The sequence below is a fragment of the Pseudorasbora parva genome, chromosome 8, assembly GCF_024679245.1.
Source record: "Pseudorasbora parva isolate DD20220531a chromosome 8, ASM2467924v1, whole genome shotgun sequence".
Taxonomy (NCBI): domain Eukaryota; kingdom Metazoa; phylum Chordata; class Actinopteri; order Cypriniformes; family Gobionidae; genus Pseudorasbora; species Pseudorasbora parva.
In genome coordinates, this window is record NC_090179.1 from 3,976,402 (window position 1) to 3,998,900 (window position 22,499).

At 40.7% G+C, this 22,499-nt stretch overlaps 61 non-coding genes across 61 annotated transcripts; all 61 read left to right on the forward strand.

Annotated features, from left to right (window-relative positions):
- The first annotated feature begins 100 nt into the window (after positions 1-100).
- Positions 101-174, forward strand: trnat-ugu (transfer RNA threonine (anticodon UGU)). The gene has a single exon. It is a non-coding gene; the product is annotated as a tRNA-Thr (tRNA).
- A 142-nt stretch (positions 175-316) lies between these two features.
- trnar-ucu (transfer RNA arginine (anticodon UCU)) lies at positions 317-405 on the forward strand. The gene is given in 2 exon segments: positions 317-353; positions 370-405. It is a non-coding gene; the product is annotated as a tRNA-Arg (tRNA).
- A 541-nt stretch (positions 406-946) lies between these two features.
- On the forward strand, positions 947-1,020 carry trnat-agu (transfer RNA threonine (anticodon AGU)). Its single transcript has one exon. It is a non-coding gene; the product is annotated as a tRNA-Thr (tRNA).
- A 191-nt stretch (positions 1,021-1,211) lies between these two features.
- On the forward strand, positions 1,212-1,285 carry trnat-ugu (transfer RNA threonine (anticodon UGU)). The gene has a single exon. It is a non-coding gene; the product is annotated as a tRNA-Thr (tRNA).
- A 142-nt stretch (positions 1,286-1,427) lies between these two features.
- trnar-ucu (transfer RNA arginine (anticodon UCU)) lies at positions 1,428-1,516 on the forward strand. The gene is given in 2 exon segments: positions 1,428-1,464; positions 1,481-1,516. It is a non-coding gene; the product is annotated as a tRNA-Arg (tRNA).
- A 541-nt stretch (positions 1,517-2,057) lies between these two features.
- On the forward strand, positions 2,058-2,131 carry trnat-agu (transfer RNA threonine (anticodon AGU)). The gene has a single exon. It is a non-coding gene; the product is annotated as a tRNA-Thr (tRNA).
- A 191-nt stretch (positions 2,132-2,322) lies between these two features.
- trnat-ugu (transfer RNA threonine (anticodon UGU)) lies at positions 2,323-2,396 on the forward strand. The gene has a single exon. It is a non-coding gene; the product is annotated as a tRNA-Thr (tRNA).
- A 142-nt stretch (positions 2,397-2,538) lies between these two features.
- Positions 2,539-2,627, forward strand: trnar-ucu (transfer RNA arginine (anticodon UCU)). Its single transcript is given in 2 exon segments — positions 2,539-2,575; positions 2,592-2,627. It is a non-coding gene; the product is annotated as a tRNA-Arg (tRNA).
- Positions 2,628-3,168: 541 nt separating this feature from the next.
- Positions 3,169-3,242, forward strand: trnat-agu (transfer RNA threonine (anticodon AGU)). The gene has a single exon. It is a non-coding gene; the product is annotated as a tRNA-Thr (tRNA).
- Positions 3,243-3,433: 191 nt separating this feature from the next.
- trnat-ugu (transfer RNA threonine (anticodon UGU)) lies at positions 3,434-3,507 on the forward strand. The gene has a single exon. It is a non-coding gene; the product is annotated as a tRNA-Thr (tRNA).
- Positions 3,508-3,649: 142 nt separating this feature from the next.
- Positions 3,650-3,738, forward strand: trnar-ucu (transfer RNA arginine (anticodon UCU)). The gene is given in 2 exon segments: positions 3,650-3,686; positions 3,703-3,738. It is a non-coding gene; the product is annotated as a tRNA-Arg (tRNA).
- A 541-nt stretch (positions 3,739-4,279) lies between these two features.
- On the forward strand, positions 4,280-4,353 carry trnat-agu (transfer RNA threonine (anticodon AGU)). Its single transcript has one exon. It is a non-coding gene; the product is annotated as a tRNA-Thr (tRNA).
- Positions 4,354-4,544: 191 nt separating this feature from the next.
- On the forward strand, positions 4,545-4,618 carry trnat-ugu (transfer RNA threonine (anticodon UGU)). Its single transcript has one exon. It is a non-coding gene; the product is annotated as a tRNA-Thr (tRNA).
- Positions 4,619-4,760: 142 nt separating this feature from the next.
- On the forward strand, positions 4,761-4,849 carry trnar-ucu (transfer RNA arginine (anticodon UCU)). Its single transcript is given in 2 exon segments — positions 4,761-4,797; positions 4,814-4,849. It is a non-coding gene; the product is annotated as a tRNA-Arg (tRNA).
- Positions 4,850-5,390: 541 nt separating this feature from the next.
- Positions 5,391-5,464, forward strand: trnat-agu (transfer RNA threonine (anticodon AGU)). Its single transcript has one exon. It is a non-coding gene; the product is annotated as a tRNA-Thr (tRNA).
- Positions 5,465-5,655: 191 nt separating this feature from the next.
- On the forward strand, positions 5,656-5,729 carry trnat-ugu (transfer RNA threonine (anticodon UGU)). Its single transcript has one exon. It is a non-coding gene; the product is annotated as a tRNA-Thr (tRNA).
- Positions 5,730-5,871: 142 nt separating this feature from the next.
- On the forward strand, positions 5,872-5,960 carry trnar-ucu (transfer RNA arginine (anticodon UCU)). The gene is given in 2 exon segments: positions 5,872-5,908; positions 5,925-5,960. It is a non-coding gene; the product is annotated as a tRNA-Arg (tRNA).
- A 541-nt stretch (positions 5,961-6,501) lies between these two features.
- Positions 6,502-6,575, forward strand: trnat-agu (transfer RNA threonine (anticodon AGU)). Its single transcript has one exon. It is a non-coding gene; the product is annotated as a tRNA-Thr (tRNA).
- A 191-nt stretch (positions 6,576-6,766) lies between these two features.
- On the forward strand, positions 6,767-6,840 carry trnat-ugu (transfer RNA threonine (anticodon UGU)). Its single transcript has one exon. It is a non-coding gene; the product is annotated as a tRNA-Thr (tRNA).
- Positions 6,841-6,982: 142 nt separating this feature from the next.
- trnar-ucu (transfer RNA arginine (anticodon UCU)) lies at positions 6,983-7,071 on the forward strand. The gene is given in 2 exon segments: positions 6,983-7,019; positions 7,036-7,071. It is a non-coding gene; the product is annotated as a tRNA-Arg (tRNA).
- Positions 7,072-7,612: 541 nt separating this feature from the next.
- Positions 7,613-7,686, forward strand: trnat-agu (transfer RNA threonine (anticodon AGU)). Its single transcript has one exon. It is a non-coding gene; the product is annotated as a tRNA-Thr (tRNA).
- A 191-nt stretch (positions 7,687-7,877) lies between these two features.
- trnat-ugu (transfer RNA threonine (anticodon UGU)) lies at positions 7,878-7,951 on the forward strand. Its single transcript has one exon. It is a non-coding gene; the product is annotated as a tRNA-Thr (tRNA).
- A 142-nt stretch (positions 7,952-8,093) lies between these two features.
- On the forward strand, positions 8,094-8,182 carry trnar-ucu (transfer RNA arginine (anticodon UCU)). Its single transcript is given in 2 exon segments — positions 8,094-8,130; positions 8,147-8,182. It is a non-coding gene; the product is annotated as a tRNA-Arg (tRNA).
- Positions 8,183-8,723: 541 nt separating this feature from the next.
- On the forward strand, positions 8,724-8,797 carry trnat-agu (transfer RNA threonine (anticodon AGU)). Its single transcript has one exon. It is a non-coding gene; the product is annotated as a tRNA-Thr (tRNA).
- A 191-nt stretch (positions 8,798-8,988) lies between these two features.
- On the forward strand, positions 8,989-9,062 carry trnat-ugu (transfer RNA threonine (anticodon UGU)). The gene has a single exon. It is a non-coding gene; the product is annotated as a tRNA-Thr (tRNA).
- A 142-nt stretch (positions 9,063-9,204) lies between these two features.
- Positions 9,205-9,293, forward strand: trnar-ucu (transfer RNA arginine (anticodon UCU)). The gene is given in 2 exon segments: positions 9,205-9,241; positions 9,258-9,293. It is a non-coding gene; the product is annotated as a tRNA-Arg (tRNA).
- Positions 9,294-9,834: 541 nt separating this feature from the next.
- On the forward strand, positions 9,835-9,908 carry trnat-agu (transfer RNA threonine (anticodon AGU)). Its single transcript has one exon. It is a non-coding gene; the product is annotated as a tRNA-Thr (tRNA).
- A 191-nt stretch (positions 9,909-10,099) lies between these two features.
- trnat-ugu (transfer RNA threonine (anticodon UGU)) lies at positions 10,100-10,173 on the forward strand. The gene has a single exon. It is a non-coding gene; the product is annotated as a tRNA-Thr (tRNA).
- A 142-nt stretch (positions 10,174-10,315) lies between these two features.
- trnar-ucu (transfer RNA arginine (anticodon UCU)) lies at positions 10,316-10,404 on the forward strand. The gene is given in 2 exon segments: positions 10,316-10,352; positions 10,369-10,404. It is a non-coding gene; the product is annotated as a tRNA-Arg (tRNA).
- Positions 10,405-10,945: 541 nt separating this feature from the next.
- On the forward strand, positions 10,946-11,019 carry trnat-agu (transfer RNA threonine (anticodon AGU)). Its single transcript has one exon. It is a non-coding gene; the product is annotated as a tRNA-Thr (tRNA).
- Positions 11,020-11,210: 191 nt separating this feature from the next.
- On the forward strand, positions 11,211-11,284 carry trnat-ugu (transfer RNA threonine (anticodon UGU)). The gene has a single exon. It is a non-coding gene; the product is annotated as a tRNA-Thr (tRNA).
- Positions 11,285-11,426: 142 nt separating this feature from the next.
- trnar-ucu (transfer RNA arginine (anticodon UCU)) lies at positions 11,427-11,515 on the forward strand. Its single transcript is given in 2 exon segments — positions 11,427-11,463; positions 11,480-11,515. It is a non-coding gene; the product is annotated as a tRNA-Arg (tRNA).
- Positions 11,516-12,056: 541 nt separating this feature from the next.
- On the forward strand, positions 12,057-12,130 carry trnat-agu (transfer RNA threonine (anticodon AGU)). Its single transcript has one exon. It is a non-coding gene; the product is annotated as a tRNA-Thr (tRNA).
- Positions 12,131-12,321: 191 nt separating this feature from the next.
- On the forward strand, positions 12,322-12,395 carry trnat-ugu (transfer RNA threonine (anticodon UGU)). The gene has a single exon. It is a non-coding gene; the product is annotated as a tRNA-Thr (tRNA).
- Positions 12,396-12,537: 142 nt separating this feature from the next.
- trnar-ucu (transfer RNA arginine (anticodon UCU)) lies at positions 12,538-12,626 on the forward strand. Its single transcript is given in 2 exon segments — positions 12,538-12,574; positions 12,591-12,626. It is a non-coding gene; the product is annotated as a tRNA-Arg (tRNA).
- Positions 12,627-13,167: 541 nt separating this feature from the next.
- On the forward strand, positions 13,168-13,241 carry trnat-agu (transfer RNA threonine (anticodon AGU)). The gene has a single exon. It is a non-coding gene; the product is annotated as a tRNA-Thr (tRNA).
- A 191-nt stretch (positions 13,242-13,432) lies between these two features.
- trnat-ugu (transfer RNA threonine (anticodon UGU)) lies at positions 13,433-13,506 on the forward strand. The gene has a single exon. It is a non-coding gene; the product is annotated as a tRNA-Thr (tRNA).
- Positions 13,507-13,648: 142 nt separating this feature from the next.
- Positions 13,649-13,737, forward strand: trnar-ucu (transfer RNA arginine (anticodon UCU)). Its single transcript is given in 2 exon segments — positions 13,649-13,685; positions 13,702-13,737. It is a non-coding gene; the product is annotated as a tRNA-Arg (tRNA).
- A 541-nt stretch (positions 13,738-14,278) lies between these two features.
- Positions 14,279-14,352, forward strand: trnat-agu (transfer RNA threonine (anticodon AGU)). The gene has a single exon. It is a non-coding gene; the product is annotated as a tRNA-Thr (tRNA).
- A 191-nt stretch (positions 14,353-14,543) lies between these two features.
- Positions 14,544-14,617, forward strand: trnat-ugu (transfer RNA threonine (anticodon UGU)). Its single transcript has one exon. It is a non-coding gene; the product is annotated as a tRNA-Thr (tRNA).
- Positions 14,618-14,759: 142 nt separating this feature from the next.
- trnar-ucu (transfer RNA arginine (anticodon UCU)) lies at positions 14,760-14,848 on the forward strand. Its single transcript is given in 2 exon segments — positions 14,760-14,796; positions 14,813-14,848. It is a non-coding gene; the product is annotated as a tRNA-Arg (tRNA).
- A 541-nt stretch (positions 14,849-15,389) lies between these two features.
- trnat-agu (transfer RNA threonine (anticodon AGU)) lies at positions 15,390-15,463 on the forward strand. The gene has a single exon. It is a non-coding gene; the product is annotated as a tRNA-Thr (tRNA).
- Positions 15,464-15,654: 191 nt separating this feature from the next.
- Positions 15,655-15,728, forward strand: trnat-ugu (transfer RNA threonine (anticodon UGU)). Its single transcript has one exon. It is a non-coding gene; the product is annotated as a tRNA-Thr (tRNA).
- Positions 15,729-15,870: 142 nt separating this feature from the next.
- On the forward strand, positions 15,871-15,959 carry trnar-ucu (transfer RNA arginine (anticodon UCU)). The gene is given in 2 exon segments: positions 15,871-15,907; positions 15,924-15,959. It is a non-coding gene; the product is annotated as a tRNA-Arg (tRNA).
- Positions 15,960-16,501: 542 nt separating this feature from the next.
- Positions 16,502-16,575, forward strand: trnat-agu (transfer RNA threonine (anticodon AGU)). The gene has a single exon. It is a non-coding gene; the product is annotated as a tRNA-Thr (tRNA).
- Positions 16,576-16,766: 191 nt separating this feature from the next.
- trnat-ugu (transfer RNA threonine (anticodon UGU)) lies at positions 16,767-16,840 on the forward strand. The gene has a single exon. It is a non-coding gene; the product is annotated as a tRNA-Thr (tRNA).
- Positions 16,841-16,982: 142 nt separating this feature from the next.
- trnar-ucu (transfer RNA arginine (anticodon UCU)) lies at positions 16,983-17,071 on the forward strand. Its single transcript is given in 2 exon segments — positions 16,983-17,019; positions 17,036-17,071. It is a non-coding gene; the product is annotated as a tRNA-Arg (tRNA).
- Positions 17,072-17,612: 541 nt separating this feature from the next.
- On the forward strand, positions 17,613-17,686 carry trnat-agu (transfer RNA threonine (anticodon AGU)). The gene has a single exon. It is a non-coding gene; the product is annotated as a tRNA-Thr (tRNA).
- Positions 17,687-17,877: 191 nt separating this feature from the next.
- trnat-ugu (transfer RNA threonine (anticodon UGU)) lies at positions 17,878-17,951 on the forward strand. The gene has a single exon. It is a non-coding gene; the product is annotated as a tRNA-Thr (tRNA).
- A 142-nt stretch (positions 17,952-18,093) lies between these two features.
- On the forward strand, positions 18,094-18,182 carry trnar-ucu (transfer RNA arginine (anticodon UCU)). The gene is given in 2 exon segments: positions 18,094-18,130; positions 18,147-18,182. It is a non-coding gene; the product is annotated as a tRNA-Arg (tRNA).
- Positions 18,183-18,723: 541 nt separating this feature from the next.
- Positions 18,724-18,797, forward strand: trnat-agu (transfer RNA threonine (anticodon AGU)). The gene has a single exon. It is a non-coding gene; the product is annotated as a tRNA-Thr (tRNA).
- Positions 18,798-18,988: 191 nt separating this feature from the next.
- On the forward strand, positions 18,989-19,062 carry trnat-ugu (transfer RNA threonine (anticodon UGU)). The gene has a single exon. It is a non-coding gene; the product is annotated as a tRNA-Thr (tRNA).
- Positions 19,063-19,204: 142 nt separating this feature from the next.
- trnar-ucu (transfer RNA arginine (anticodon UCU)) lies at positions 19,205-19,293 on the forward strand. Its single transcript is given in 2 exon segments — positions 19,205-19,241; positions 19,258-19,293. It is a non-coding gene; the product is annotated as a tRNA-Arg (tRNA).
- Positions 19,294-19,835: 542 nt separating this feature from the next.
- trnat-agu (transfer RNA threonine (anticodon AGU)) lies at positions 19,836-19,909 on the forward strand. Its single transcript has one exon. It is a non-coding gene; the product is annotated as a tRNA-Thr (tRNA).
- A 191-nt stretch (positions 19,910-20,100) lies between these two features.
- Positions 20,101-20,174, forward strand: trnat-ugu (transfer RNA threonine (anticodon UGU)). Its single transcript has one exon. It is a non-coding gene; the product is annotated as a tRNA-Thr (tRNA).
- A 142-nt stretch (positions 20,175-20,316) lies between these two features.
- On the forward strand, positions 20,317-20,405 carry trnar-ucu (transfer RNA arginine (anticodon UCU)). The gene is given in 2 exon segments: positions 20,317-20,353; positions 20,370-20,405. It is a non-coding gene; the product is annotated as a tRNA-Arg (tRNA).
- A 541-nt stretch (positions 20,406-20,946) lies between these two features.
- On the forward strand, positions 20,947-21,020 carry trnat-agu (transfer RNA threonine (anticodon AGU)). Its single transcript has one exon. It is a non-coding gene; the product is annotated as a tRNA-Thr (tRNA).
- Positions 21,021-21,211: 191 nt separating this feature from the next.
- Positions 21,212-21,285, forward strand: trnat-ugu (transfer RNA threonine (anticodon UGU)). Its single transcript has one exon. It is a non-coding gene; the product is annotated as a tRNA-Thr (tRNA).
- Positions 21,286-21,427: 142 nt separating this feature from the next.
- trnar-ucu (transfer RNA arginine (anticodon UCU)) lies at positions 21,428-21,516 on the forward strand. Its single transcript is given in 2 exon segments — positions 21,428-21,464; positions 21,481-21,516. It is a non-coding gene; the product is annotated as a tRNA-Arg (tRNA).
- Positions 21,517-22,057: 541 nt separating this feature from the next.
- trnat-agu (transfer RNA threonine (anticodon AGU)) lies at positions 22,058-22,131 on the forward strand. The gene has a single exon. It is a non-coding gene; the product is annotated as a tRNA-Thr (tRNA).
- A 181-nt stretch (positions 22,132-22,312) lies between these two features.
- Positions 22,313-22,386, forward strand: trnat-ugu (transfer RNA threonine (anticodon UGU)). Its single transcript has one exon. It is a non-coding gene; the product is annotated as a tRNA-Thr (tRNA).
- The last annotated feature ends 113 nt before the right edge of the window (positions 22,387-22,499 follow it).

The following is a 22,499-nucleotide window of genomic DNA, read 5'->3' on the forward strand; positions in this document are numbered from 1 at the left end:
AAGGCTCAAAGGGAAAACTTTCATGAGGTAATCAGCTGTTTTCAAGATGTGCTACCTCTTTAAGGCTTTATATACCAACAAAATGCTTTGCATTACAGCTGGCGCTGTGGCTTAGTTGGTCAAAGCGCCTGTCTTGTAAACAGGAGATCCTTGGTTCAAATCCCAGCAGTGCCTATGCCACAGGATATGTGGGAGCACTTTTAAACTTTTCACATTTGAAAGTCTTTACATGCTGAACAGTGTGTATCAGCAAGGAAGAACTGGAAAGCTAAGAAGTGCTGGACAAGGCATAGTGCCTTGGAAAGTGTGTTCTTGTGGCTCTGTGGCGCAATGGATAGCGCATTGGACTTCTAGGTTGTGAATGGAGGTATTCAAAGGCTGTGGTTTCGAGTCCCACCAGAGTCATCCATAAAAACTTTTGCTCAGATATCTTTGTGTTGGACAAGCATATGCTTAAACCTTTTCGGACATGAAGTATTTCAGAAGCCTACCTTTCCTCTTCGTCTTATTTCCCCTGTTGGACACACCCAGCTCAGATTACAGAATACTCTACTAATTAGCTCACGTCAAGTCCCCATTTTTAAAAAAGGAATATAACAAGAATGGTTTGAAAAACACTGGTTTAGGCCAAAAACTGCTACTGCCAATTGATGGCCACCTACCTAGCAAGAAATGCTTTCCATTTCTGCTAGCTTAAATAGAGTTTAGATTTATTGTAAATGGAGGTTCACAACACATTTGAGACACGAGTATTGAGAGATTTTAACCAAAATGAAAAGATTTGAGACATTCCCTTATTCCTCAATAGAAGCCTGCACACTTTTCAGCTTTTGGAAATAATCCTCTAACTTCAAAGGAACCTAATCATGACTTAATCAGCTCTTTTCCTGACATGCTACCTCTTTTAGACTTTGAATACAAAAGTATCAAACCAAAGTAAGTACCTGGCGCTGTGGCTTAGTTTGTTAAAGCGCCTGTCTAGTAAACAGGAGATCCTGGGTTCGAATCCCAGCAGTGCCTAAAATGTGTGGCTTCTACTAGTATTCATCCAAACTTTTCAGATGTAAAAGTCTCTACAGGACACACCTTCTGGACTTCTAGGTTGTGAATAAAGGCTCAAAGGGAAAACTTTCATGAGGTAATCAGCTGTTTTCAAGATGTGCTACCTCTTTAAGGCTTTATATACCAACAAAATGCTTTGCATTACAGCTGGCGCTGTGGCTTAGTTGGTCAAAGCGCCTGTCTTGTAAACAGGAGATCCTGGGTTCAAATCCCAGCAGTGCCTATGCCACAGGATATGTGGGAGCACATTTAAACTTTTCACATTTGAAAGTCTTTACATGCTGAACAGTGTGTATCAGCAAGGAAGAACTGGAAAGCTAAGAAGTGCTGGACAAGGCATAGTGCCTTGGAAAGTGTGTTGTTGTGGCTCTGTGGCGCAATGGATAGCGCATTGGACTTCTAGGTTGTGAATGGAGGTATTCAAAGGCTGTGGGTTCGAGTCCCACCAGAGTCATCCACAAAAACTTTTGCTCAGATATCTTTGTGTTGGACAAGCATATGCTTAAACCTTTTCGGACATGAAGTATTTCAGAAGCCTAACTTTCCTCTTCGTCTTATTTCCCCTGTTGGACACACCCAGCTCAGATTACAGAATACTCTACTAATTAGCTCACGTCAAGTCCCCATTTTTAAAAAAGGAATATAACAAGAATGGTTTGAAAAACACTGGTTTAGGCCAAAAACTGCTACTGCCAATTGATGGCCACCTACCTAGCAAGAAATGCTTTCCATTTCTGCTAGCTTAAATAGAGTTTAGATTTATTGTAAATGGAGGTTCACAACACATTTGAGACACGAGTATTGAGAGATTTTAACCAAAATGAAATGATTTGAGACATTCCCTTATTCCTCAATAGAAGCCTGCACACTTTTCAGCTTTTGGAAATAATCCTCTAACTTCAAAGGAACCTAATCATGACTTAATCAGCTCTTTTCCTGACATGCTACCTCTTTTAGACTTTGAATACAAAAGTATCAAACCAAAGTAAGTACCTGGCGCTGTGGCTTAGTTGGTTAAAGCGCCTGTCTAGTAAACAGGAGATCCTGGGTTCGAATCCCAGCAGTGCCTAAAATGTGTGCCTTCTACTAGTATTCATCCAAACTTTTCAGATGTAAAAGTCTCTACAGGACACACCTTCTGGACTTCTAGGTTGTGAATAAAGGCTCAAAGGGAAAACTTTCATGAGGTAATCAGCTGTTTTCAAGATGTGCTACCTCTTTAAGGCTTTATATACCAACAAAATGCTTTGCATTACAGCTGGCGCTGTGGCTTAGTTGGTCAAAGCGCCTGTCTTGTAAACAGGAGATCCTTGGTTCAAATCCCAGCAGTGCCTATGCCACAGGATATGTGGGAGCACTTTTAAACTTTTCACATTTGAAAGTCTTTACATGCTGAACAGTGTGTATCAGCAAGGAAGAACTGGAAAGCTAAGAAGTGCTGGACAAGGCATAGTGCCTTGGAAAGTGTGTTCTTGTGGCTCTGTGGCGCAATGGATAGCGCATTGGACTTCTAGGTTGTGAATGGAGGTATTCAAAGGCTGTGGTTTCGAGTCCCACCAGAGTCATCCATAAAAACTTTTGCTCAGATATCTTTGTGTTGGACAAGCATATGCTTAAACCTTTTCGGACATGAAGTATTTCAGAAGCCTACCTTTCCTCTTCGTCTTATTTCCCCTGTTGGACACACCCAGCTCAGATTACAGAATACTCTACTAATTAGCTCACGTCAAGTCCCCATTTTTAAAAAAGGAATATAACAAGAATGGTTTGAAAAACACTGGTTTAGGCCAAAAACTGCTACTGCCAATTGATGGCCACCTACCTAGCAAGAAATGCTTTCCATTTCTGCTAGCTTAAATAGAGTTTAGATTTATTGTAAATGGAGGTTCACAACACATTTGAGACACGAGTATTGAGAGATTTTAACCAAAATGAAATGATTTGAGACATTCCCTTATTCCTCAATAGAAGCCTGCACACTTTTCAGCTTTTGGAAATAATCCTCTAACTTCAAAGGAACCTAATCATGACTTAATCAGCTCTTTTCCTGACATGCTACCTCTTTTAGACTTTGAATACAAAAGTATCAAACCAAGGTAAGTATCTGGCGCTGTGGCTTAGTTGGTTAAAGCGCCTGTCTAGTAAACAGGAGATCCTGGGTTCGAATCCCAGCAGTGCCTAAAATGTGTAGCTTCTACTAGTATTCATCCAAACTTTTCAGATGTAAAAGTCTCTACAGGACACACCTTCTGGACTTCTAGGTTGTGAATAAAGGCTCAAAGGGAAAACTTTCATGAGGTAATCAGCTGTTTTCAAGATGTGCTACCTCTTTAAGGCTTTATATACCAACAAAATGCTTTGCATTACAGCTGGCGCTGTGGCTTAGTTGGTCAAAGCGCCTGTCTTGTAAACAGGAGATCCTGGGTTCAAATCCCAGCAGTGCCTATGCCACAGGATATGTGGGAGCACTTTTAAACTTTTCACATTTGAAAGTCTTTACATGCTGAACAGTGTGTATCAGCAAGGAAGAACTGGAAAGCTAAGAAGTGCTGGACAAGGCATAGTGCCTTGGAAAGCGTATTCTTGTGGCTCTATGGCGCAATGGATAGCGCATTGGACTTCTAGGTTGTGAATGGAGGTATTCAAAGGCTGTGGATTCGAGTCCCACCAGAGTCATCCATTAAACCTTTTGCTCAGATATCTTTGTGTTGGACAAGCATATGCTTAAACCTTTTCGGACATGAAGTATTTTAGAAGCCTAACTTTCCTCTTCGTCTTATTTCCCCTGTTGGACACACCCAGCTCAGATTACAGAATACTCTACTAATTAGCTCACGTCAAGTCCCCATTTTTAAAAAAGGAATATAACAAGAATGGTTTGAAAAACACTGGTTTAGGCCAAAAACTGCTACTGCCAATTGATGGCCACCTACCTAGCAAGAAATGCTTTCCATTTCTGCTAGCTTAAATAGAGTTTAGATTTATTGTAAATGGAGGTTCACAACACATTTGAGACACGAGTATTGAGAGATTTTAACCAAAATGAAATGATTTGAGACATTCCCTTATTCCTCAATAGAAGCCTGCACACTTTTCAGCTTTTGGAAATAATCCTCTAACTTCAAAGGAACCTAATCATGACTTAATCAGCTCTTTTCCTGACATGCTACCTCTTTTAGACTTTGAATACAAAAGTATCAAACCAAAGTAAGTACCTGGCGCTGTGGCTTAGTTGGTTAAAGCGCCTGTCTAGTAAACAGGAGATCCTGGGTTCGAATCCCAGCAGTGCCTAAAATGTGTGCCTTCTACTAGTATTCATCCAAACTTTTCAGATGTAAAAGTCTCTACAGGACACACCTTCTGGACTTCTAGGTTGTGAATAAAGGCTCAAAGGGAAAACTTTCATGAGGTAATCAGCTGTTTTCAAGATGTGCTACCTCTTTAAGGCTTTATATACCAACAAAATGCTTTGCATTACAGCTGGCGCTGTGGCTTAGTTGGTCAAAGCGCCTGTCTTGTAAACAGGAGATCCTTGGTTCAAATCCCAGCAGTGCCTATGCCACAGGATATGTGGGAGCACTTTTAAACTTTTCACATTTGAAAGTCTTTACATGCTGAACAGTGTGTATCAGCAAGGAAGAACTGGAAAGCTAAGAAGTGCTGGACAAGGCATAGTGCCTTGGAAAGTGTGTTCTTGTGGCTCTGTGGCGCAATGGATAGCGCATTGGACTTCTAGGTTGTGAATGGAGGTATTCAAAGGCTGTGGTTTCGAGTCCCACCAGAGTCATCCATAAAAACTTTTGCTCAGATATCTTTGTGTTGGACAAGCATATGCTTAAACCTTTTCGGACATGAAGTATTTCAGAAGCCTACCTTTCCTCTTCGTCTTATTTCCCCTGTTGGACACACCCAGCTCAGATTACAGAATACTCTACTAATTAGCTCACGTCAAGTCCCCATTTTTAAAAAAGGAATATAACAAGAATGGTTTGAAAAACACTGGTTTAGGCCAAAAACTGCTACTGCCAATTGATGGCCACCTACCTAGCAAGAAATGCTTTCCATTTCTGCTAGCTTAAATAGAGTTTAGATTTATTGTAAATGGAGGTTCACAACACATTTGAGACACGAGTATTGAGAGATTTTAACCAAAATGAAATGATTTGAGACATTCCCTTATTCCTCAATAGAAGCCTGCACACTTTTCAGCTTTTGGAAATAATCCTCTAACTTCAAAGGAACCTAATCATGACTTAATCAGCTCTTTTCCTGACATGCTACCTCTTTTAGACTTTGAATACAAAAGTATCAAACCAAAGTAAGTACCTGGCGCTGTGGCTTAGTTGGTTAAAGCGCCTGTCTAGTAAACAGGAGATCCTGGGTTCGAATCCCAGCAGTGCCTAAAATGTGTGGCTTCTACTAGTATTCATCCAAACTTTTCAGATGTAAAAGTCTCTACAGGACACACCTTCTGGACTTCTAGGTTGTGAATAAAGGCTCAAAGGGAAAACTTTCATGAGGTAATCAGCTGTTTTCAAGATGTGCTACCTCTTTAAGGCTTTATATACCAACAAAATGCTTTGCATTACAGCTGGCGCTGTGGCTTAGTTGGTCAAAGCGCCTGTCTTGTAAACAGGAGATCCTGGGTTCAAATCCCAGCAGTGCCTATGCCACAGGATATGTGGGAGCACTTTTAAACTTTTCACATTTGAAAGTCTTTACATGCTGAACAGTGTGTATCAGCAAGGAAGAACTGGAAAGCTAAGAAGTGCTGGACAAGGCATAGTGCCTTGGAAAGTGTGTTGTTGTGGCTCTGTGGCGCAATGGATAGCGCATTGGACTTCTAGGTTGTGAATGGAGGTATTCAAAGGCTGTGGGTTCGAGTCCCACCAGAGTCATCCATAAAAACTTTTGCTCAGATATCTTTGTGTTGGACAAGCATATGCTTAAACCTTTTCGGACATGAAGTATTTCAGAAGCCTAACTTTCCTCTTCGTCTTATTTCCCCTGTTGGACACACCCAGCTCAGATTACAGAATACTCTACTAATTAGCTCACGTCAAGTCCCCATTTTTAAAAAAGGAATATAACAAGAATGGTTTGAAAAACACTGGTTTAGGCCAAAAACTGCTACTGCCAATTGATGGCCACCTACCTAGCAAGAAATGCTTTCCATTTCTGCTAGCTTAAATAGAGTTTAGATTTATTGTAAATGGAGGTTCACAACACATTTGAGACACGAGTATTGAGAGATTTTAACCAAAATGAAATGATTTGAGACATTCCCTTATTCCTCAATAGAAGCCTGCACACTTTTCAGCTTTTGGAAATAATCCTCTAACTTCAAAGGAACCTAATCATGACTTAATCAGCTCTTTTCCTGACATGCTACCTCTTTTAGACTTTGAATACAAAAGTATCAAACCAAGGTAAGTATCTGGCGCTGTGGCTTAGTTGGTTAAAGCGCCTGTCTAGTAAACAGGAGATCCTGGGTTCGAATCCCAGCAGTGCCTAAAATGTGTAGCTTCTACTAGTATTCATCCAAACTTTTCAGATGTAAAAGTCTCTACAGGACACACCTTCTGGACTTCTAGGTTGTGAATAAAGGCTCAAAGGGAAAACTTTCATGAGGTAATCAGCTGTTTTCAAGATGTGCTGCCTCTTTAAGGCTTTATATACCAACAAAATGCTTTGCGTTACAGCTGGTGCTGTGGCTTAGTTGGTCAAAGCGCCTGTCTTGTAAACAGGAGATCCTGGGTTCAAATCCCAGCAGTGCCTATGCCACAGGATATGTGGGAGCACTTTTAAACTTTTCACATTTGAAAGTCTTTACATGCTGAACAGTGTGTATCAGCAAGGAAGAACTGGAAAGCTAAGAAGTGCTGGACAAGGCATAGTGCCTTGGAAAGCGTATTCTTGTGGCTCTATGGCGCAATGGATAGCGCATTGGACTTCTAGGTTGTGAATGGAGGTATTCAAAGGCTGTGGATTCGAGTCCCACCAGAGTCATCCATTAAACCTTTTGCTCAGATATCTTTGTGTTGGACAAGCATATGCTTAAACCTTTTCGGACATGAAGTATTTTAGAAGCCTAACTTTCCTCTTCGTCTTATTTCCCCTGTTGGACACACCCAGCTCAGATTACAGAATACTCTACTAATTAGCTCACGTCAAGTCCCCATTTTAAAAAAAGGAATATAACAAGAATGGTTTGAAAAACACTGGTTTAGGCCAAAAACTGCTACTGCCAATTGATGGCCACCTACCTAGCAAGAAATGCTTTCCATTTCTGCTAGCTTAAATAGAGTTTAGATTTATTGTAAATGGAGGTTCACAACACATTTGAGACACGAGTATTGAGAGATTTTAACCAAAATGAAATGATTTGAGACATTCCCTTATTCCTCAATAGAAGCCTGCACACTTTTCAGCTTTTGGAAATAATCCTCTAACTTCAAAGGAACCTAATCATGACTTAATCAGCTCTTTTCCTGACATGCTACCTCTTTTAGACTTTGAATACAAAAGTATCAAACCAAAGTAAGTACCTGGCGCTGTGGCTTAGTTGGTTAAAGCGCCTGTCTAGTAAACAGGAGATCCTGGGTTCGAATCCCAGCAGTGCCTAAAATGTGTGCCTTCTACTAGTATTCATCCAAACTTTTCAGATGTAAAAGTCTCTACAGGACACACCTTCTGGACTTCTAGGTTGTGAATAAAGGCTCAAAGGGAAAACTTTCATGAGGTAATCAGCTGTTTTCAAGATGTGCTACCTCTTTAAGGCTTTATATACCAACAAAATGCTTTGCATTACAGCTGGCGCTGTGGCTTAGTTGGTCAAAGCGCCTGTCTTGTAAACAGGAGATCCTTGGTTCAAATCCCAGCAGTGCCTATGCCACAGGATATGTGGGAGCACTTTTAAACTTTTCACATTTGAAAGTCTTTACATGCTGAACAGTGTGTATCAGCAAGGAAGAACTGGAAAGCTAAGAAGTGCTGGACAAGGCATAGTGCCTTGGAAAGTGTGTTCTTGTGGCTCTGTGGCGCAATGGATAGCGCATTGGACTTCTAGGTTGTGAATGGAGGTATTCAAAGGCTGTGGTTTCGAGTCCCACCAGAGTCATCCATAAAAACTTTTGCTCAGATATCTTTGTGTTGGACAAGCATATGCTTAAACCTTTTCGGACATGAAGTATTTCAGAAGCCTACCTTTCCTCTTCGTCTTATTTCCCCTGTTGGACACACCCAGCTCAGATTACAGAATACTCTACTAATTAGCTCACGTCAAGTCCCCATTTTTAAAAAAGGAATATAACAAGAATGGTTTGAAAAACACTGGTTTAGGCCAAAAACTGCTACTGCCAATTGATGGCCACCTACCTAGCAAGAAATGCTTTCCATTTCTGCTAGCTTAAATAGAGTTTAGATTTATTGTAAATGGAGGTTCACAACACATTTGAGACACGAGTATTGAGAGATTTTAACCAAAATGAAATGATTTGAGACATTCCCTTATTCCTCAATAGAAGCCTGCACACTTTTCAGCTTTTGGAAATAATCCTCTAACTTCAAAGGAACCTAATCATGACTTAATCAGCTCTTTTCCTGACATGCTACCTCTTTTAGACTTTGAATACAAAAGTATCAAACCAAAGTAAGTACCTGGCGCTGTGGCTTAGTTTGTTAAAGCGCCTGTCTAGTAAACAGGAGATCCTGGGTTCGAATCCCAGCAGTGCCTAAAATGTGTGGCTTCTACTAGTATTCATCCAAACTTTTCAGATGTAAAAGTCTCTACAGGACACACCTTCTGGACTTCTAGGTTGTGAATAAAGGCTCAAAGGGAAAACTTTCATGAGGTAATCAGCTGTTTTCAAGATGTGCTACCTCTTTAAGGCTTTATATACCAACAAAATGCTTTGCATTACAGCTGGCGCTGTGGCTTAGTTGGTCAAAGCGCCTGTCTTGTAAACAGGAGATCCTGGGTTCAAATCCCAGCAGTGCCTATGCCACAGGATATGTGGGAGCACTTTTAAACTTTTCACATTTGAAAGTCTTTACATGCTGAACAGTGTGTATCAGCAAGGAAGAACTGGAAAGCTAAGAAGTGCTGGACAAGGCATAGTGCCTTGGAAAGTGTGTTGTTGTGGCTCTGTGGCCCAATGGATAGCGCATTGGACTTCTAGGTTGTGAATGGAGGTATTCAAAGGCTGTGGGTTCGAGTCCCACCAGAGTCATCCATAAAAACTTTTGCTCAGATATCTTTGTGTTGGACAAGCATATGCTTAAACCTTTTCGGACATGAAGTATTTCAGAAGCCTAACTTTCCTCTTCGTCTTATTTCCCCTGTTGGACACACCCAGCTCAGATTACAGAATACTCTACTAATTAGCTCACGTCAAGTCCCCATTTTTAAAAAAGGAATATAACAAGAATGGTTTGAAAAACACTGGTTTAGGCCAAAAACTGCTACTGCCAATTGATGGCCACCTACCTAGCAAGAAATGCTTTCCATTTCTGCTAGCTTAAATAGAGTTTAGATTTATTGTAAATGGAGGTTCACAACACATTTGAGACACGAGTATTGAGAGATTTTAACCAAAATGAAATGATTTGAGACATTCCCTTATTCCTCAATAGAAGCCTGCACACTTTTCAGCTTTTGGAAATAATCCTCTAACTTCAAAGGAACCTATCCATGACTTAATCAGCTCTTTTCCTGACATGCTACCTCTTTTAGACTTTGAATACAAAAGTATCAAACCAAGGTAAGTATCTGGCGCTGTGGCTTAGTTGGTTAAAGCGCCTGTCTAGTAAACAGGAGATCCTGGGTTCGAATCCCAGCAGTGCCTAAAATGTGTGGCTTCTACTAGTATTCATCCAAACTTTTCAGATGTAAAAGTCTCTACAGGACACACCTTCTGGACTTCTAGGTTGTGAATAAAGGCTCAAAGGGAAAACTTTCATGAGGTAATCAGCTGTTTTCAAGATGTGCTACCTCTTTAAGGCTTTATATACCAACAAAATGCTTTGCATTACAGCTGGCGCTGTGGCTTAGTTGGTCAAAGCGCCTGTCTTGTAAACAGGAGATCCTGGGTTCAAATCCCAGCAGTGCCTATGCCACAGGATATGTGGGAGCACTTTTAAACTTTTCACATTTGAAAGTCTTTACATGCTGAACAGTGTGTATCAGCAAGGAAGAACTGGAAAGCTAAGAAGTGCTGGACAAGGCATAGTGCCTTGGAAAGTGTGTTGTTGTGGCTCTGTGGCGCAATGGATAGCGCATTGGACTTCTAGGTTGTGAATGGAGGTATTCAAAGGCTGTGGGTTCGAGTCCCACCAGAGTCATCCATAAAAACTTTTGCTCAGATATCTTTGTGTTGGACAAGCATATGCTTAAACCTTTTCGGACATGAAGTATTTCAGAAGCCTAACTTTCCTCTTCGTCTTATTTCCCCTGTTGGACACACCCAGCTCAGATTACAGAATACTCTACTAATTAGCTCACGTCAAGTCCCCATTTTTAAAAAAGGAATATAACAAGAATGGTTTGAAAAACACTGGTTTAGGCCAAAAACTGCTACTGCCAATTGATGGCCACCTACCTAGCAAGAAATGCTTTCCATTTCTGCTAGCTTAAACAGAGTTTAGATTTATTGTAAATGGAGGTTCACAACACATTTGAGACACGAGTATTGAGAGATTTTAACCAAAATGAAATGATTTGAGACATTCCCTTTTTGCTCAAAAGAAGCATGCACACTTTTCAGCTTTTGGAAATAATCCTCTAACTTCAAAGGAACCTAATCATGACTTAATCAGCTCTTTTCCTGACATGCTACCTCTTTTAGACTTTGAATACAAAAGTATCAAACCAAAGTAAGTACCTGGCGCTGTGGCTTAGTTGGTTAAAGCGCCTGTCTAGTAAACAGGAGATCCTGGGTTCGAATCCCAGCAGTGCCTAAAATGTTTGGCTTCTACTAGTATTCATCCAAACTTTTCAGATGTAAAAGTCTCTACAGGACACACCTTCTGGACTTCTAGGTTGTGAATAAAGGCTCAAAGGGAAAACTTTCATGAGGTAATCAGCTGTTTTCAAGATGTGCTACCTCTTTAAGGCTTTATATACCAACAAAATGCTTTGCATTACAGCTGGCGCTGTGGCTTAGTTGGTCAAAGCGCCTGTCTTGTAAACAGGAGATCCTGGGTTCAAATCCCAGCAGTGCCTATGCCACAGGATATGTGGGAGCACTTTTAAACTTTTCACATTTGAAAGTCTTTACATGCTGAACAGTGTGTATCAGCAAGGAAGAACTGGAAAGCTAAGAAGTGCTGGACAAGGCATAGTGCCTTGGAAAGCGTATTCTTGTGGCTCTATGGCGCAATGGATAGCGCATTGGACTTCTAGGTTGTGAATGGAGGTATTCAAAGGCTGTGGATTCGAGTCCCACCAGAGTCATCCATTAAACCTTTTGCTCAGATATCTTTGTGTTGGACAAGCATATGCTTAAACCTTTTCGGACATGAAGTATTTCAGAAGCCTAACTTTCCTCTTCGTCTTATTTCCCCTGTTGGACACACCCAGCTCAGATTACAGAATACTCTACTAATTAGCTCACGTCAAGTCCCCATTTTTAAAAAAGGAATATAACAAGAATGGTTTGAAAAACACTGGTTTAGGCCAAAAACTGCTACTGCCAATTGATGGCCACCTACCTAGCAAGAAATGCTTTCCATTTCTGCTAGCTTAAATAGAGTTTAGATTTATTGTAAATGGAGGTTCACAACACATTTGAGACACGAGTATTGAGAGATTTTAACCAAAATGAAATGATTTGAGACATTCCCTTATTCCTCAATAGAAGCCTGCACACTTTTCAGCTTTTGGAAATAATCCTCTAACTTCAAAGGAACCTAATCATGACTTAATCAGCTCTTTTCCTGACATGCTACCTCTTTTAGACTTTGAATACAAAAGTATCAAACCAAAGTAAGTACCTGGCGCTGTGGCTTAGTTGGTTAAAGCGCCTGTCTAGTAAACAGGAGATCCTGGGTTCGAATCCCAGCAGTGCCTAAAATGTGTGCCTTCTACTAGTATTCATCCAAACTTTTCAGATGTAAAAGTCTCTACAGGACACACCTTCTGGACTTCTAGGTTGTGAATAAAGGCTCAAAGGGAAAACTTTCATGAGGTAATCAGCTGTTTTCAAGATGTGCTACCTCTTTAAGGCTTTATATACCAACAAAATGCTTTGCATTACAGCTGGCGCTGTGGCTTAGTTGGTCAAAGCGCCTGTCTTGTAAACAGGAGATCCTGGGTTCAAATCCCAGCAGTGCCTATGCCACAGGATATGTGGGAGCACTTTTAAACTTTTCACATTTGAAAGTCTTTACATGCTGAACAGTGTGTATCAGCAAGGAAGAACTGGAAAGCTAAGAAGTGCTGGACAAGGCATAGTGCCTTGGAAAGTGTGTTGTTGTGGCTCTGTGGCGCAATGGATAGCGCATTGGACTTCTAGGTTGTGAATGGAGGTATTCAAAGGCTGTGGGTTCGAGTCCCACCAGAGTCATCCATAAAAACTTTTGCTCAGATATCTTTGTGTTGGACAAGCATATGCTTAAACCTTTTCGGACATGAAGTATTTCAGAAGCCTAACTTTCCTCTTCGTCTTATTTCCCCTGTTGGACACACCCAGCTCAGATTACAGAATACTCTACTAATTAGCTCACGTCAAGTCCCCATTTTTAAAAAAGGAATATAACAAGAATGGTTTGAAAAACACTGGTTTAGGCCAAAAACTGCTACTGCCAATTGATGGCCACCTACCTAGCAAGAAATGCTTTCCATTTCTGCTAGCTTAAATAGAGTTTAGATTTATTGTAAATGGAGGTTCACAACACATTTGAGACACGAGTATTGAGAGATTTTAACCAAAATGAAATGATTTGAGACATTCCCTTATTCCTCAATAGAAGCCTGCACACTTTTCAGCTTTTGGAAATAATCCTCTAACTTCATAGGAACCTAATCATGACTTAATCAGCTCTTTTCCTGACATGCTACCTCTTTTAGACTTTGAATACAAAAGTATCAAACCAAGGCAAGTATCTGGCGCTGTGGCTTAGTTGGTTAAAGCGCCTGTCTAGTAAACAGGAGATCCTGGGTTCGAATCCCAGCAGTGCCTAAAATGTGTAGCTTCTACTAGTATTCATCCAAACTTTTCAGATGTAAAAGTCTCTACAGGACACACCTTCTGGACTTCTAGGTTGTGAATAAAGGCTCAAAGGGAAAACTTTCATGAGGTAATCAGCTGTTTTCAAGATGTGCTACCTCTTTAAGGCTTTATATACCAACAAAATGCTTTGTGTGACAGCTGGCGCTGTGGCTTAGTTGGTCAAAGCGACTGTCTTGTAAACAGGAGATCCTGGGTTCAAATCCCAGCAGTGCCTATGCCACAGGATATGTGGGAGCACTTTTAAACTTTTCACATTTGAAAGTCTTTACATGCTGAACAGTGTGTATCAGCAAGGAAGAACTGGAAAGCTAAGAAGTGCTGGACAAGGCATAGTGCCTTGGAAAGTGTGTTTTTGTGGCTTTGTGGCGCAATGGATAGCGCATTGGACTTCTAGGTTGTGAATGGAGGTATTCAAAGGCTGTGGGTTCGAGTCCCACCAGAGTCATCCATAAAAACTTTTGCTCAGATATCTTTGTGTTGGACAAGCATATGCTTAAACCTTTTCGGACATGAAGTATTTCAGAAGCCTACCTTTCCTCTTCGTCTTATTTCCCCTGTTGGACACACCCAGCTCAGATTACAGAATACTCTACTAATTAGCTCACGTCAAGTCCCCATTTTTAAAAAAGGAATATAACAAGAATGGTTTGAAAAACACTGGTTTAGGCCAAAAACTGCTACTGCCAATTGATGGCCACCTACCTAGCAAGAAATGCTTTCCATTTCTGCTAGCTTAAATAGAGTTTAGATTTATTGTAAATGGAGGTTCACAACACATTTGAGACACGAGTATTGAGAGATTTTAAACAAAATGAAATGATTTGAGACATTCCCTTATTCCTCAATAGAAGCCTGCACACTTTTCAGCTTTTGGAAATAATCCTCTAACTTCAAAGGAACCTAATCATGACTTAATCAGCTCTTTTCCTGACATGCTACCTCTTTTAGACTTTGAATACAAAAGTATCAAACCAAAGTAAGTATCTGGCGCTGTGGCTTAGTTGGTTAAAGCGCCTGTCTAGTAAACAGGAGATCCTGGGTTCGAATCCCAGCAGTGCCTAAAATGTGTGGCTTCTACTAGTATTCATCCAAACTTTTCAGATGTAAAAGTCTCTACAGGACACACCTTCTGGACTTCTAGGTTGTGAATAAAGGCTCAAAGGGAAAACTTTCATGAGGTAATCAGCTGTTTTCAAGATGTGCTACCTCTTTAAGGCTTTATATACCAACAAAATGCTTTGCATTACAGCTGGCGCTGTGGCTTAGTTGGTCAAAGTGCCTGTCTTGTAAACAGGAGATCCTGGGTTCAAATCCCAGCAGTGCCTATGCCACAGGATACGTGGGAGCACTTTTAAACTTTTCACATTTGAAAGTCTTTACATGCTGAACAGTGTGTATCAGCAAGAAAGAACTGGAAAGCTAAGAAGTGCTGGACAAGGCATAGTGCCTTGGAAAGTGTGTTCTTGTGGCTCTGTGGCGCAATGGATAGCGCATTGGACTTCTAGGTTGTGAATGGAGGTATTCAAAGGCTGTGGGTTCGAGTCCCACCAGAGTCATCCATAAAAACTTTTGCTCAGATATCTTTGTGTTGGACAAGCATATGCTTAAACCTTTTCGGACATGAAGTATTTCAGAAGCCTACCTTTCCTCTTCGTCTTATTTCCCCTGTTGGACACACCCAGCTCAGATTACAGAATACTCTACTAATTAGCTCACGTCAAGTCCCCATTTTTAAAAAAGGAATATAACAAGAATGGTTTGAAAAACACTGGTTTAGGCCAAAAACTGCTACTGCCAATTGATGGCCACCTACCTAGCAAGAAATGCTTTCCATTTCTGCTAGCTTAAATAGAGTTTAGATTTATTGTAAATGGAGGTTCACAACACATTTGAGACACGAGTATTGAGAGATTTTAACCAAAATGAAATGATTTGAGACATTCCCTTATTCCTCAATAGAAGCCTGCACACTTTTCAGCTTTTGGAAATAATCCTCTAACTTCAAAGGAACCTAATCATGACTTAATCAGCTCTTTTCCTGACATGCTACCTCTTTTAGACTTTGAATACAAAAGTATCAAACCAAAGTAAGTACCTGGCGCTGTGGCTTAGTTGGTTAAAGCGCCTGTCTAGTAAACAGGAGATCCTGGGTTCGAATCCCAGCAGTGCCTAAAATGTGTGGCTTCTACTAGTATTCATCCAAACTTTTCAGATGTAAAAGTCTCTACAGGACACACCTTCTGGACTTCTAGGTTGTGAATAAAGGCTCAAAGGGAAAACTTTCATGAGGTAATCAGCTGTTTTCAAGATGTGCTACCTCTTTAAGGCTTTATATACCAACAAAATGCTTTGCATTACAGCTGGCACTGTGGCTTAGTTGGTCAAAGCGCCTGTCTTGTAAACAGGAGATCCTGGGTTCAAATCCCAGCAGTGCCTATGCCACAGGATATGTGGGAGCACTTTTAAACTTTTCACATTTGAAAGTCTTTACATGCTGAACAGTGTGTATCAGCAAGGAAGAACTGGAAAGCTAAGAAGTGCTGGACAAGGCATAGTGCCTTGGAAAGTGTGTTCTTGTGGCACTGTGGCGCAATGGATAGCGCATTGGACTTCTAGGTTGTGAATGGAGGTATTCAAAGGCTGTGGGTTCGAGTCCCACCAGAGTCATCCATAAAAACTTTTGCTCAGATATCTTTGTGTTGGACAAGCATATGCTTAAACCTTTTCGGACATGAAGTATTTCAGAAGCCTACCTTTCCTCTTCGTCTAATTTCCCTTGTTGGACACACCCAGCTCAGATTACAGAATACTCTACTAATTAGCTCACGTCAAGTCCCCATTTTTAAAAAAAGGAATATAACAAGAATGGTTTGAAAAACACTGGTTTAGGCCAAAAACTGCTACTGCCAATTGATGGCCACCTACCTAGCAAGAAATGCTTTCCATTTCTGCTAGCTTAAATAGAGTTTAGATTTATTGTAAATGGAGGTTCACAACACATTTGAGACACGAGTATTGAGAGATTTTAAACAAAATGAAATGATTTGAGACATTCCCTTATTCCTCAATAGAAGCCTGCACACTTTTCAGCTTTTGGAAATAATCCTCTAACTTCAAAGGAACCTAATCATGACTTAATCAGCTCTTTTCCTGACATGCTACCTCTTTTAGACTTTGAATACAAAAGTATCAAACCAAAGTAAGTATCTGGCGCTGTGGCTTAGTTGGTTAAAGCGCCTGTCTAGTAAACAGGAGATCCTGGGTTCGAATCCCAGCAGTGCCTAAAATGTGTGGCTTCTACTAGTATTCATCCAAACTTTTCAGATGTAAAAGTCTCTACAGGACACACCTTCTGGACTTCTAGGTTGTGAATAAAGGCTCAAAGGGAAAACTTTCATGAGGTAATCAGCTGTTTTCAAGATGTGCTACCTCTTTAAGGCTTTATATACCAACAAAATGCTTTGCATTACAGCTGGCGCTGTGGCTTAGTTGGTCAAAGTGCCTGTCTTGTAAACAGGAGATCCTGGGTTCAAATCCCAGCAGTGCCTATGCCACAGGATACGTGGGAGCACTTTTAAACTTTTCACATTTGAAAGTCTTTACATGCTGAACAGTGTGTATCAGCAAGAAAGAACTGGAAAGCTAAGAAGTGCTGGACAAGGCATAGTGCCTTGGAAAGTGTGTTCTTGTGGCTCTGTGGCGCAATGGATAGCGCATTGGACTTCTAGGTTGTGAATGGAGGTATTCAAAGGCTGTGGGTTCGAGTCCCACCAGAGTCATCCATAAAAACTTTTGCTCAGATATCTTTGTGTTGGACAAGCATATGCTTAAACCTTTTCGGACATGAAGTATTTCAGAAGCCTACCTTTCCTCTTCGTCTTATTTCCCCTGTTGGACACACCCAGCTCAGATTACAGAATACTCTACTAATTAGCTCACGTCAAGTCCCCATTTTTAAAAAAGGAATATAACAAGAATGGTTTGAAAAACACTGGTTTAGGCCAAAAACTGCTACTGCCAATTGATGGCCACCTACCTAGCAAGAAATGCTTTCCATTTCTGCTAGCTTAAATAGAGTTTAGATTTATTGTAAATGGAGGTTCACAACACATTTGAGACACGAGTATTGAGAGATTTTAACCAAAATGAAATGATTTGAGACATTCCCTTATTCCTCAATAGAAGCCTGCACACTTTTCAGCTTTTGGAAATAATCCTCTAACTTCAAAGGAACCTAATCATGACTTAATCAGCTCTTTTCCTGACATGCTACCTCTTTTAGACTTTGAATACAAAAGTATCAAACCAAAGTAAGTACCTGGCGCTGTGGCTTAGTTGGTTAAAGCGCCTGTCTAGTAAACAGGAGATCCTGGGTTCGAATCCCAGCAGTGCCTAAAATGTGTGGCTTCTACTAGTATTCATCCAAACTTTTCAGATGTAAAAGTCTCTACAGGACACACCTTCTGGACTTCTAGGTTGTGAATAAAGGCTCAAAGGGAAAACTTTCATGAGGTAATCAGCTGTTTTCAAGATGTGCTACCTCTTTAAGGCTTTATATACCAACAAAATGCTTTGCATTACAGCTGGCACTGTGGCTTAGTTGGTCAAAGCGCCTGTCTTGTAAACAGGAGATCCTGGGTTCAAATCCCAGCAGTGCCTATGCCACAGGATATGTGGGAGCACTTTTAAACTTTTCACATTTGAAAGTCTTTACATGCTGAACAGTGTGTATCAGCAAGGAAGAACTGGAAAGCTAAGAAGTGCTGGACAAGGCATAGTGCCTTGGAAAGTGTGTTCTTGTGGCTCTGTGGCGCAATGGATAGCGCATTGGACTTCTAGGTTGTGAATGGAGGTATTCAAAGGCTGTGGGTTCGAGTCCCACCAGAGTCATCCATAAAAACTTTTGCTCAGATATCTTTGTGTTGGACAAGCATATGCTTAAACCTTTTCGGACATGAAGTATTTCAGAAGCCTACCTTTCCTCTTCGTCTAATTTCCCCTGTTGGACACACCCAGCTCAGATTACAGAATACTCTACTAATTAGCTCACGTCAAGTCCCCATTTTTAAAAAAGGAATATAACAAGAATGGTTTGAAAAACACTGGTTTAGGCCAAAAACTGCTACTGCCAATTGATGGCCACCTACCTAGCAAGAAATGCTTTCCATTTCTGCTAGCTTAAATAGAGTTTAGATTTATTGTAAATGGAGGTTCACAACACATTTGAGACACGAGTATTGAGAGATTTTAACCAAAATGAAATGATTTGAGACATTCCCTTATTCCTCAATAGAAGCCTGCACACTTTTCAGCTTTTGGAAATAATCCTCTAACTTCAAAGGAACCTAATCATGACTTAATCAGCTCTTTTCCTGACATGCTACCTCTTTTAGACTTTGAATACAAAAGTATCAAACCAAAGTAAGTACCTGGCGCTGTGGCTTAGTTGGTTAAAGCGCCTGTCTAGTAAACAGGAGATCCTGGGTTCGAATCCCAGCAGTGCCTAAAATGTGTGGCTTCTACTAGTATTCATCCAAACTTTTCAGATGTAAAAGTCTCTACAGGACACACCTTCTGGACTTCTAGGTTGTGAATAAAGGCTCAAAGGGAAAACTTTCATGAGGTAATCAGCTGTTTTCAAGATGTGCTACCTCTTTAAGGCTTTATATACCAACAAAATGCTTTGCATTACAGCTGGCACTGTGGCTTAGTTGGTCAAAGCGCCTGTCTTGTAAACAGGAGATCCTGGGTTCAAATCCCAGCAGTGCCTATGCCACAGGATATGTGGGAGCACTTTTAAACTTTTCACATTTGAAAGTCTTTACATGCTGAACAGTGTGTATCAGCAAGGAAGAACTGGAAAGCTAAGAAGTGCTGGACAAGGCATAGTGCCTTGGAAAGTGTGTTCTTGTGGCTCTGTGGCGCAATGGATAGCGCATTGGACTTCTAGGTTGTGAATGGAGGTATTCAAAGGCTGTGGGTTCGAGTCCCACCAGAGTCATCCATAAAAACTTTTGCTCAGATATCTTTGTGTTGGACAAGCATATGCTTAAACCTTTTCGGACATGAAGTATTTCAGAAGCCTACCTTTCCTCTTCGTCTAATTTCCCCTGTTGGACACACCCAGCTCAGATTACAGAATACTCTACTAATTAGCTCACGTCAAGTCCCCATTTTTAAAAAAAGGAATATAACAAGAATGGTTTGAAAAACACTGGTTTAGGCCAAATACTGCTACTGCCAATTGATGGCCACCTACCTAGCAAGAAATGCTTTCCATTTCTGCTAGCTTAAACAGAGTTTAGATTTATTGTAAATGGAGGTTCACAACACATTTGAGACACGAGTATTGAGAGATTTTAACCAAAATGAAATGATTTGAGACATTCCCTTATTCCTCAATAGAAGCCTGCACACTTTTCAGCTTTTGGAAATAATCCTCTAACTTCAAAGGAACCTAATCATGACTTAATCAGCTCTTTTCCTGACATGCTACCTCTTTTAGACTTTGAATACAAAAGTATCAAACCAAAGTAAGTATCTGGCGCTGTGACTTAGTTGGTTAAAGCGCCTGTCTAGTAAACAGGAGATCCTGGGTTCGAATCCCAGCAGTGCCTAAAATGTGTGGCTTCTACTAGTATTCATCCAAACTTTTCAGATGTAAAAGTCTCTACAGGACACACCTTCTGGACTTCTAGGTTGTGAATAAAGGCTCAAAGGGAAAACTTTCATGAGGTAATCAGCAGTTTTCAAGATGTGCTACCTCTTTAAGGCTTTATATACCAACAAAATGCTTTGCATTACAGCTGGCGCTGTGGCTTAGTTGGTCAAAGTGCCTGTCTTGTAAACAGGAGATCCTGGGTTCAAATCCCAGCAGTGCCTATGCCACAGGATACGTGGGAGCACTTTTAAACTTTTCACATTTGAAAGTCTTTACATGCTGAACAGTGTGTATCAGCAAGAAAGAACTGGAAAGCTAAGAAGTGCTGGACAAGGCATAGTGCCTTGGAAAGTGTGTTCTTGTGGCTCTGTGGCGCAATGGATAGCGCATTGGACTTCTAGGTTGTGAATGGAGGTATTCAAAGGCTGTGGGTTCGAGTCCCACCAGAGTCATCCATAAAAACTTTTGCTCAGATATCTTTGTGTTGGACAAGCATATGCTTAAACCTTTTCGGACATGAAGTATTTCAGAAGCCTACCTTTCCTCTTCGTCTTATTTCCCCTGTTGGACACACCCAGCTCAGATTACAGAATACTCTACTAATTGGCTCATGTCAAGTCCTCATTTTTTAAAAAGGAATATAACAAGAATGGTTTGAAAAACACTGGTTTAGGCCAAAAACTGCTACTGCCAATTGATGGCCACCTACCTAGCAAGAAATGCTTTCCATTTCTGCTAGCTTAAATAGAGTTTAGATTTATTGTAAATGGAGGTTCACAACACATTTGAGACACGAGTATTGAGAGATTTTAACCAAAATGAAATGATTTGAGACATTCCCTTATTCCTCAATAGAAGCCTGCACACTTTTCAGCTTTTGGAAATAATCCTCTAACTTCAAAGGAACCTAATCATGACTTAATCAGCTCTTTTCCTGACATGCTACCTCTTTTAGACTTTGAATACAAAAGTATCAAACCATAGTTAGTACCTGGCGCTGTGGCTTAGTTGGTTAAAGCGCCTCTCTAGTAAACAGGAGATCCTGGGTTCGGATCCCAGCAGTGCCTAAAATGTGTGCCTTCTACTAGTATTCATCCAAACTTTTCAGATGTAAAAGTCTCTACAGGACACACCTTCTGGACTTCTAGGTTGTGAATAAAGGCTCAAAGGGAAAACTTTCATGAGGTAATCAGCTGTTTTCAAGATGTGCTACCTCTTTAAGGCTTTATATACCAACAAAAGGCTTTGCATTACAGCTGGCGCTGTGGCTTAGTTGGTCAAAGCGCCTGTCTTGTAAACAGGAGATCCAGGGTTCAAATCCCAGCAGTGCCTATGCCACAGGATATGTGGGAGCACTTTTAAACTTTTCACATTTGAAAGTCTTTACATGCTGAACAGTGTGTATCAGCAAGGAAGAACTGGAAAGCTAAGAAGTGCTGGACAAGGCATAGTGCCTTGGAAAGTGTGTTCTTGTGGCTCTGTGGCGCAATGGAGAGCGCATTGGACTTCTAGGTTGTGAATGGAGGTATTCAAAGGCTGTGGGTTCGAGTCCCACCAGAGTCATCCATAAAAACTTTTGCTCAGATATCTTTGTGTTGGACAAGCATATGCTTAAACCTTTTCGGACATGAAGTATTTCAGAAGCCTACCTTTCCTCTTCGTCTTATTTCCCCTGTTGGACACAACCAGCTCAGATTACAGAATACTCTACTAATTGGCTCATGTCAAGTCCTCATTTTTTAAAAAGGAATATAACAAGAATGGTTTGAAAAACACTGGTTTAGGCCAAAAACTGCTACTGCCAATTGATGGCCACCTACCTAGCAAGAAATGCTTTCCATTTCCGCTAGCTTAAATAGAGTTTAGATTTATTGTAAATGGAGGTTCACAACACATTTGAGACACGAGTATTGAGAGATTTTAACCAAAATGAAATGATTTGAGACATTCCCTTATTCCTCAATAGAAGCTTGCACACTTTTCAGCTTTTGGAAATAATCCTCTAACTTCAAAGGAACCTAATCATGACTTAATCAGCTCTTTTCCTGACATGCTACCTCTTTTAGACTTTGAATACAAAAGTATCAAACCAAAGTAAGTACCTGGCGCTGTGGCTTAGTTGGTTAAAGCGCCTGTCTAGTAAACAGGAGATCCTGGGTTCGAATCCCAGCAGTGCCTAAAATGTGTGCCTTCTACTAGTATTCATCCAAACTTTTCAGATGTAAAAGTCTCTACAGGACACACCTTCTGGACTTCTAGGTTGTGAATAAAGGCTCAAAGGGAAAACTTTCATGAGGTAATCAAGATGTGCTACCTCTTTAAGGCTTTATATACCAACAAAATGCTTTGCATTACAGCTGGCGCTGTGGCTTAGTTGGTCAAAGCGCCTGTCTTGTAAACAGGAGATCCTGGGTTCAAATCCCAGCAGTGCCTATGCCACAGGATATGTGGGAGCACTTTTAAACTTTTCACATTTGAAAGTCTTTACATGCTGAACAGTGTGTATCAGCAAGGAAGAACTGGAAAGCTAAGAAGTGCTGGACAAG